Genomic DNA, 8,161 nt, shown 5'->3' on the forward strand with positions numbered 1-8,161 from the left:
TGTGAGAATGAGATTGTATCCCTCGGTGGATCCTCCTCGCCGAGGCCAGAGGTTTACAGACCCGGCCATGTGAGAGACCACCAAGGCATTTTGGAGGTCCTGGAATTTACCCTTTCAGATAAGTGTAGGGTGAGGTGGAGCTGGATGATAATAAAGAGAAGTAGGTTGACGTATTTTTAATTCTGATACGATGGATGTTGGGGGAAGAGAAAAACTCATTTGGGGGCTAAGTTAAAAACAGAAAAGAAAAGCAACCCCTCACTACCACCCACACATATGCCAAAATGTTAGCTAGTTCCTGGTGAGTGGTGGGAATATGGGTGCTTGAATATCACTTTTGTGTGCGCGCGCTTCTGGAACCCCTGGGCGGGGAGAACCCGTCCTCTAAAATAAAATGTCATTCCTATCTTTGGATTATCTTTCTTGAACTCGCAAAGTTATGTAATCATCGGAACGGTTACCCTGATTCCAGCCAGAGCCAAGTTGAACGAGCGCGTGCAGCAGATAAAAGGAGAATTTGCACATTTCGCGCTTCGGGGCCGCGGGGCGGAAGAGGAGAGCGACTTTACGGAGGCAGGCTCTGCAGACTCCCAGAGGAACTTGGGTGCGTCCCTCTCCGGCTCCTCAGCCTCTCCAAATGCGTCCCTTTCCAGGAGGCCCCCAAACTGTGCCACCCCCGGGGGCTGTGCATCGCCTTCGGCTGGGTTTGGAAGTGCCGCCCACGCTGAGCAGACACATCTGCTTCCTTTCCTGACCTTTCCGTTTATCTGTTTCTTCCGGCATTGCTTTACAAAGCCCCTTCCTCCCGCGGAGAGATTCATTTTGTTTCTCAAGACACGCTGGATGCACGGATTCCCTTTCCCGGATGCCATCGAGGTGACTGTGCCACCTGGGCATCCATTCGCCCTCGACTGCTGAGGTTCAGGGCTCCCCTGACTCCTCAGCTGCGCACTCCACTGTCCAGTCACCAACTCGCTCTCCCGTGCTAAGTCTGTGCCCACCAGAAGTCACACAAGTGCCGTTCGTCAGCCCAAGGCACTGAGCCCAGTGGATGACTCTTGGGATTGGTGCCCAGCGCTGCTGTGAACATCTGCCTGTGGAGGTCACGATGGCTCTTGCCCAATTCCACGAGACTTGGGGCTCCTCCCTGGCAGGGTGTATCATTGCGATGGCATTTGGAGCTGGAGTATGAAAGACCGAGATTCACTACGTGGACAAATAGTTATGGAACACCTACTGTGCCAGACATTGTTCTGGGCGGTGAAGCAGGGGTTGAGCAAGTCAGACAAGGCCTTTCTTTCATGAAGAGTCATTGGTAAGCCAGACAGACAATAAACAAAGATGCAAGTAAAAATTTCAGCTTCTGATAAGTGTCATGGAAAAAAAAAAAAAGAATACTGCACTCATTTTCTTACTGTGTGCCAAAAATTATCTCATTGCATCTTCAAGACAACCCCAGGGAGTATGTAATATTCCTATTACCCCATTTTACAGATGAAGAAATCAAGGCACAGAGAGGCTAATTGTTTGCTGAAGGCCACACAGCTAGGAAATAAGAGAGCAAGGCTGGAACTCAGGACAGCCTGGAAGCACAGCCCTGTTTTGTATTCAGTAAATCTATATAGCAAAGACCCAGAGGCTGTCACAAGCCCTGACACACACTAGACACAGCATCATTGTGGAACCAGATGGGATGACTGGTTGGAACGTGTCTGCGCCCACAGTAAATGTGCCTTGGTTTTCCCTATGCAAAATGGCAGGTGTGTTGACCTCTATCCACATCCCGAGGACAGGAGGACTTCAGCCTCTCTCCACCTGCTGTCCTCTCCAGGGTCCAGTTTTACCAGCACACACCTAAGTGAATCAGCTGGCCCCAGAGTGACAGAACTCACCAGGGAGCCCAAGCAACTGGCAGAGGAAGGAACCCATTCCCTATGGGCCTTTTTCTGCTGTGATCCACAGTCTCTGCTTCCCTAGGGACCAGCAAGCAAAGCAGTTGGCCACAAAGTGTCCAACTTTGTCCTTTCCCTTCTCTGGACCTCGGTTTGCCTGTCTTTAACGTGACAATGGATTAAAAGGTCCATTTCAAACTGTCTTCTTGGATCCACAGGGCATTCTTAGGGGGCTGCTAAAGACAGCATGGAGCTCACAAAATAAGATTAGGGGAGAGGGGTGAGGCTAAACTACCGAAAACCAACAATATCTCTATAGACACTTGGTCTTGGCAGGGTATCCCAGTGCCTAAAGGAATGAGGCCAATAATATGAAATAATTCAGCCAGCTGGGTGGGGACCGGGGTGAACTGGAGAGTCACATCCCACGGGGGCGGCGGGGGGAACCGTGTGGTCTCAGCTCCAGTCCACTGGGGCCTCATGGAAAACCTGGACCCAGCGTAGCCAGATCCTCTTGAGTTTGCAGAAAAACTTGGACATATGGATTTGTGTGGGAAATGTTCCAGTTTTAAAATTTGGTCATGAACTCAAACTCTTCAAAAACAGAATGTGAGGCGGACAGTGGATCTGCAGGCTACCTTTGGCCCCAGGCCAATAGTTTGGGACTCTGTTCCGGAAGGTGGGGGTTGAACTCCCCCACCTCTTCCCAGTGTAATGAGCATTGGGATTGTTGTTAAATGATAAGGGTTGCTGGCCCATCTGTATCTCCCTCGATATTCTGGAGGTTTTGTACAAAGTGGGGAACCCTGGGGAGAAATGTGGGTGCAATCTCTCTGACAAAGTGCACATCTTCTGGGCAGACACTGGCTTAAAAAAAAAAAAAGAAAGCATCTCTTAAAAAGATTTTTAACTGATACATAAAAACATAAAAATTATGCACATTAATGGAGTAGCAAGTGATGTTTGGATATGTGTATATGCTGTAAAGTGTTCAAATCATGCTAAACAACTATTTCCTAAACACTTATGCTTTCTTTTGACATTGGAGATCAAACCCAGGGGCATTCTACCGCTGAGCTGCACCCCAGCCCTTTTTCTTTTATATTTTGAGAAAGGGTCTTGCTAAGTTGCCCAGACTTGCCTCAAACTCACAATCCTCCTGCCTCAGCCTCCCAAGTAGCTGGGATTATGGATGTGCACCACTGCACCCAGCTTAAAACAAACTTTTTACTTCAGAATAATTTTAGATTTACTGAGAAGTTGGTATAGGGAGTTCCCATGTACCTTTCACTCAATATCCCCTGGATGTAAGCATTTTATACAATCATGTACAATCAGGTATTTTTCTTTTCTTTTTTGTGGTGTTGGGGATTGAACCCAGGGCCTTCCTTGTGCATGGGAGGCAAGCACTCTACCAACTGAGCTGTTAACACCAGCCTTGTTCTTTTTTTTTTTTTTAATTGATATTTTTTAGTTGTTGATGGACCTTTATTTTATTTATTTGTATGTAGTACTGAGAATTGAACCCAGTGCCTCACACATGCTAGGCAAGTGCACTACCATTAAGCCACAACCCCAGCCCCTCCCAGCATTGTTCTTAATTTTTTAAAAAACATATTTTTATTGCTGGGCGCAGTGGCTCACACCCATAATCTCAGCTGCTCCAGAGGCTGAGGCAGGAGGATCTCGAGTTCAAAGCCAGCCTTAGCAAGGCAAAGCGCTAAGCAACTCAGTGAGACCCTGTCTCTAAATAAAATACAAAATAGGGCTGGGGATGTGGCCCAGTGGTTGAGTGCCCCTGAGTTCAATCCCCGGTTGAGTGCCCCTGAGTTCAATCCCCGGTAACCAAAAAAAAAAAAGTTTTCCCTCTAGATGAACACAATAACTTTCTTTTGTTGACTTTTATGTGATGCTGAGGATCTAACCCAGTGCCTCACATGTATTAGTGCTCTATCACCGAGCCCCACCCCAGCCCTTGTTCTTAATTTTCCTTAACACCTAAATTATAAAGAAGTGGTGATTCAGGCTGCACCACAAAAACAACAACAACACAAAAAAAAAAAAAAAGAAGAAGAAGAAGAAGAAGGAGAAGAGGAGGAGGAAGGGGAAGAGGAGGAGGAGGCAGGGGTGGAGAAGGAGGAAGAGGAAGAAGAAAAAAGAAAAAGAAAGTAAGAAAAGAAAACACTGGATCATAAAACACCACATAACCCAGCAGCATCTTCTAAATGAGGTCTGACTTCATTGGCAAAAGGTCTTTGGTTTCTGGGATGAAAATGGGCTGCTGATGGGTGGGGGTGGATGTTGTAAGCCCAGAAAATGTGGCTTTCCTGTTCTGAGCCTCAGTTTTCTTATCTTCAAAATGGGGAGGATACCCCCTGGTCAAGAAGGCTGTTGTGAGAACATACCTTCTAGAGTATTCAGGGAGATAATAATAATGTTGATGACGCAGTTACCATGTGCCAGCCCCTGCGCTCCTGGTCTTGCTGGCCTCTTTGGGAGTTAGGTAACAGGGGAAATCATTTGTAACCCAGCTAGGGAGGGCCAGGGCCAAGATGTACATCCAGTGAATCTGCCGTCACACCTGTTCTTGGGATCAGGGAGAGGGGGGCCTTTGGGACACTTTCAGGAGCCTTCTGAGAGGAGGGGGTATAAGCAGATTGTTCAAAATCTCCTGCACCAGCCTTGGCTCTCAGGGGACCTGTGCTGACCTTGGCCATGCCTGAGAAGACCTAAATACACTTCCATCTGGACTTACCCAGCAGAGAAATTAGGATGATTACTGCCTTGCTAAATGTTCCTTAGCTTCACAAAATGAGTCACTCCACGGCGGAGAAAGCAGCAAGCTGTCCCTGTCTAGGGAGGGCGGATCTCGCTGTCATTTGGAACCAGGCTGGCAGAGAGGCTCGTTTGCTTCTGGGCACTGTTCACATTTGGAGTGACCAATCTCTGTCACAAAGGCTCTGTTATGTGCTTTGCCGGAGGTAACTTTTGGGACAAGAATACTATGGTATCATTTTTCCAGTATTTGCTCTGGACTAGGCTGACCTAGCACCTGCCTTACTTGTACCTTCTGTCTCATTCCCTCATAGCACATAGGGTAAGTCATCATTCATTTTATCAAACAAAAAGTCAGAGAGATTAGGCGGCTTGACTAAAGACACAGCTACAAAGCCACAGAACCTGGCTTTTGAGCCATGAAGTGGCGGCGGTGTTAGCAGATCGTGGGAGGACAGCTATTATGTAGCTAGCAAAACGCGGTTCAAGTATCCAATGGGAGACACAGCACGGAGAGAAGGATTTGTTCTGGAAGAGCCAAGTTCTAGTGCAAAGTCCAGTTGACTCGCTGTAGGGCCTTGGCCTCGTAAACTTGACTTACAAAGCAAACACATACTCATCAAGCCCAACCTCACCTTCCTCCATGGTGAGTGAAATGACTAAGCAATGATGGGACCAGCAGGGCACAGGGCCCAAGGTTTTGCATCCATCCTCAGTAACTCCAGGAAGTGTAACCTCTCCCCACCCTTCTTTTAAGTTGAGGTGAAATTCACATAACGCTCATTTTTAAGGGCACAATGCAGAAGCATTTAGGACCTTCACCATGGTGTGCAAACATGACCTCGGTCTAGTTTCAAAAATGTTTTCACCACATCAAAAAGAAACCTGGTGCCCATTAGCAGACTCCCCCTACTCATCCGTACTTCCAGCTTCTGACAACTGCCAATCTACCTCTCTGTTTTGGTCTGTTCTGGACGTTTCCTATGAATAGAATCACAGGATGTGTGATCTTCAGCCCCTGGATTTTTTCAGGAATCTGGACCTTGTTCCTTCCTATGAATGGATCATGTTTTGCTTATTCATTCACCAGTTGATGGACTTGGTGGATATTTGGATCATCACAGCTTCTTTTTTGTTAGGGGAGGGACCTGAGACCCAAGAAAGCTACACGACTTCTCAAGATCACAGAATGAGCAGATAAATTGGCTGCTCTGAATATTAAACTATGAGGAAGTTTTTTGTTTTTTTTGGTGTGGGGGAGTAGTACTGGGGATTGAACCCAGGGGTACTCTACCACTGATCTACATCCTAAGCCCTTTTAAAAATATATTTATTTTTTAGTTATAGTTGGACACAATACCTTTATTTTATTTATTTATTTTTATGTGGTGCCGAGGATCAAACCCAGGGCCTCACACATACTAGGCGAGCGCTCTACTGCTGAGCCACAACCCCGGCCCCAGTAAGCCCATTTTTTGAGACAGGGCCTCACTAAGTTGCTAAGGTTGGCTAGAACTTTCAATCCTCCTGCTTCAGCCTCCGGAGTCGCTGGGATTACAGGTGTGCGCCACCATGCCCAGTTAGGAACCAAACTTTTGCCTGAATTGGAAATTCCCTGGGGCTGGGGATGTGGCTCAAGCAGTAGCGCGCTCGCCTGGCATGCGTATGGCCCGGGTTCGATCCTCAGCACCACATACAAACAAAGATGTTGTGTCCGCCAAAAACTAGAAAATAAATATTAAAAAAAAAAAGAGAAATTCCCTAACCCTGGTTGACAATGGAAAAAAAAATCAATGAACTATTTAAAACTTAGAGCAAAGTACTGGTTGGTAATAAAAAAATAAATTGGGGTTGCGGGAGTGTGGAGCTCAGTGATAGAGCGCTGGCCTAGCATGCACAAGGGCCTGGGATCCATCCCCTGTGCCTTAACAACAAAACCCAAATACATTGAATACGTTATATTAATACATTAAATATATTTAATGAATTTTTTAAAGCTTCAAGCAAGGTACTCACACGGATGCCCCTTCATATTCCGGAGTGAACAAATGTTAATATGTGGCATAGTTGACTTTTTTTTTTTTCTTTAAGGTAACGAAGGATTCCCTTTGAAATCCTTCTGGACCCTGCTGACTTGCTCTGCCTCCCCCCAGTGGTTCAGCCAGCTAGCCTAAGATGACTGTGCAGGTGACAGCTTTCTGACTACCAGACAGCGGATAATCTAACAATCCACAAGGAAGAAAACCCACAGCTCTGGCCACCAGGGGCTGGTGGAATGGTTTTTTGTTTTTTTTTTTAAGTCAGATTTATTCAATTTAGGACTGTCTTTGATGCAGAGAGTAGAATTTTCTGACTTTATTTATATTAAAATATCCTTCCAAGTGTGAAATGGTGGTTGTAGTAATGGATAGCTAATTTTTTTTTTAAAGTGTTCCATTTGGTGAAAGGAAAAAAATCCAATCATGGGAAAGAATGGAAGATAACATGGGGCAGGTTCATGCAGCGGTGGAAACGAATGAACTCGAGCGAGGCGCATCCCAGGGGTCAGACATCTCCAAGCTGAGGCCGGGCAAGCTGGGGAGATTCGGGCTGTGAGATGCTATTACATAAAAGTTTAAAACAGCCATGCAGCATTATTTATTTAGGACGGCATTTTTCTAACTTGTCAAGGGAGGTTGACAATGTGCTACAAGAAAGGTATTTTACATCCCAAGCCAGGTCATAAGTTCAGAGATGTGAAAGTCAGATGAAAATGTCCTTGCTTGCCCTGCTGCATGTGAAACGCTCAGGGTCCTCCTTACCCTCTCCTGCCCTGTCCTATTTCACCCTCTTCTATCCCAGCCTATCCTTTTGATTTTTTTTTTCTTTTAAATGCTAGCGGCAGCATTCTAAATTGATTGTCTACTTACCAATGGGTTTCAAGCAGCAGTTTGTAAAATACCGACTTAGGAATATGCATCTATGCAGTGAGAGGAAAAATGGAGGGGGGGGCAGGGAGGGGCAGGTTCCATCCTATTTAGGAGAAAAGGAGGGAGAAGCAGACTGGGATACAATTTCCCCTCTAATGCTTTGTTTCCTAAATTGGAAGGTGACGATGTAGGAGTTTGCTCTATTACGGTTTTACAAATCAGATTTATTCTGGTATAACATACATGTGACAACACATACCCACTTAGAGTATGGTGCAGTGAGTTTTGACCGATGAATACACCCATGGAACCCCACCCTGATAAGAGGTAAGACATTTCCATCACCCCCCCTCAAAAAAAAAAGTTCCCTCCTGCCCTGGTGCGGTCAGCTGGCCTCACTCCTGTCCCCAGGGCTGGGCATCTGCTTTGATTCATAGCTGGAGATGAGCTTGCTCTTCATTCCCAGCCCTATTTTGTATATTATTCAGAGACGGGGTCTCCCTGAGTTGCTTAGTGCCTCGATTTTGCTGAGGCTGGCTTTGACCTCACAATCCTCCTGCCTCAGCCTCCCGAGCCACTGGCACT

This window comes from Urocitellus parryii, chromosome 3 (assembly GCF_045843805.1).
Source record: "Urocitellus parryii isolate mUroPar1 chromosome 3, mUroPar1.hap1, whole genome shotgun sequence".
NCBI classification, from domain to species: domain Eukaryota; kingdom Metazoa; phylum Chordata; class Mammalia; order Rodentia; family Sciuridae; genus Urocitellus; species Urocitellus parryii.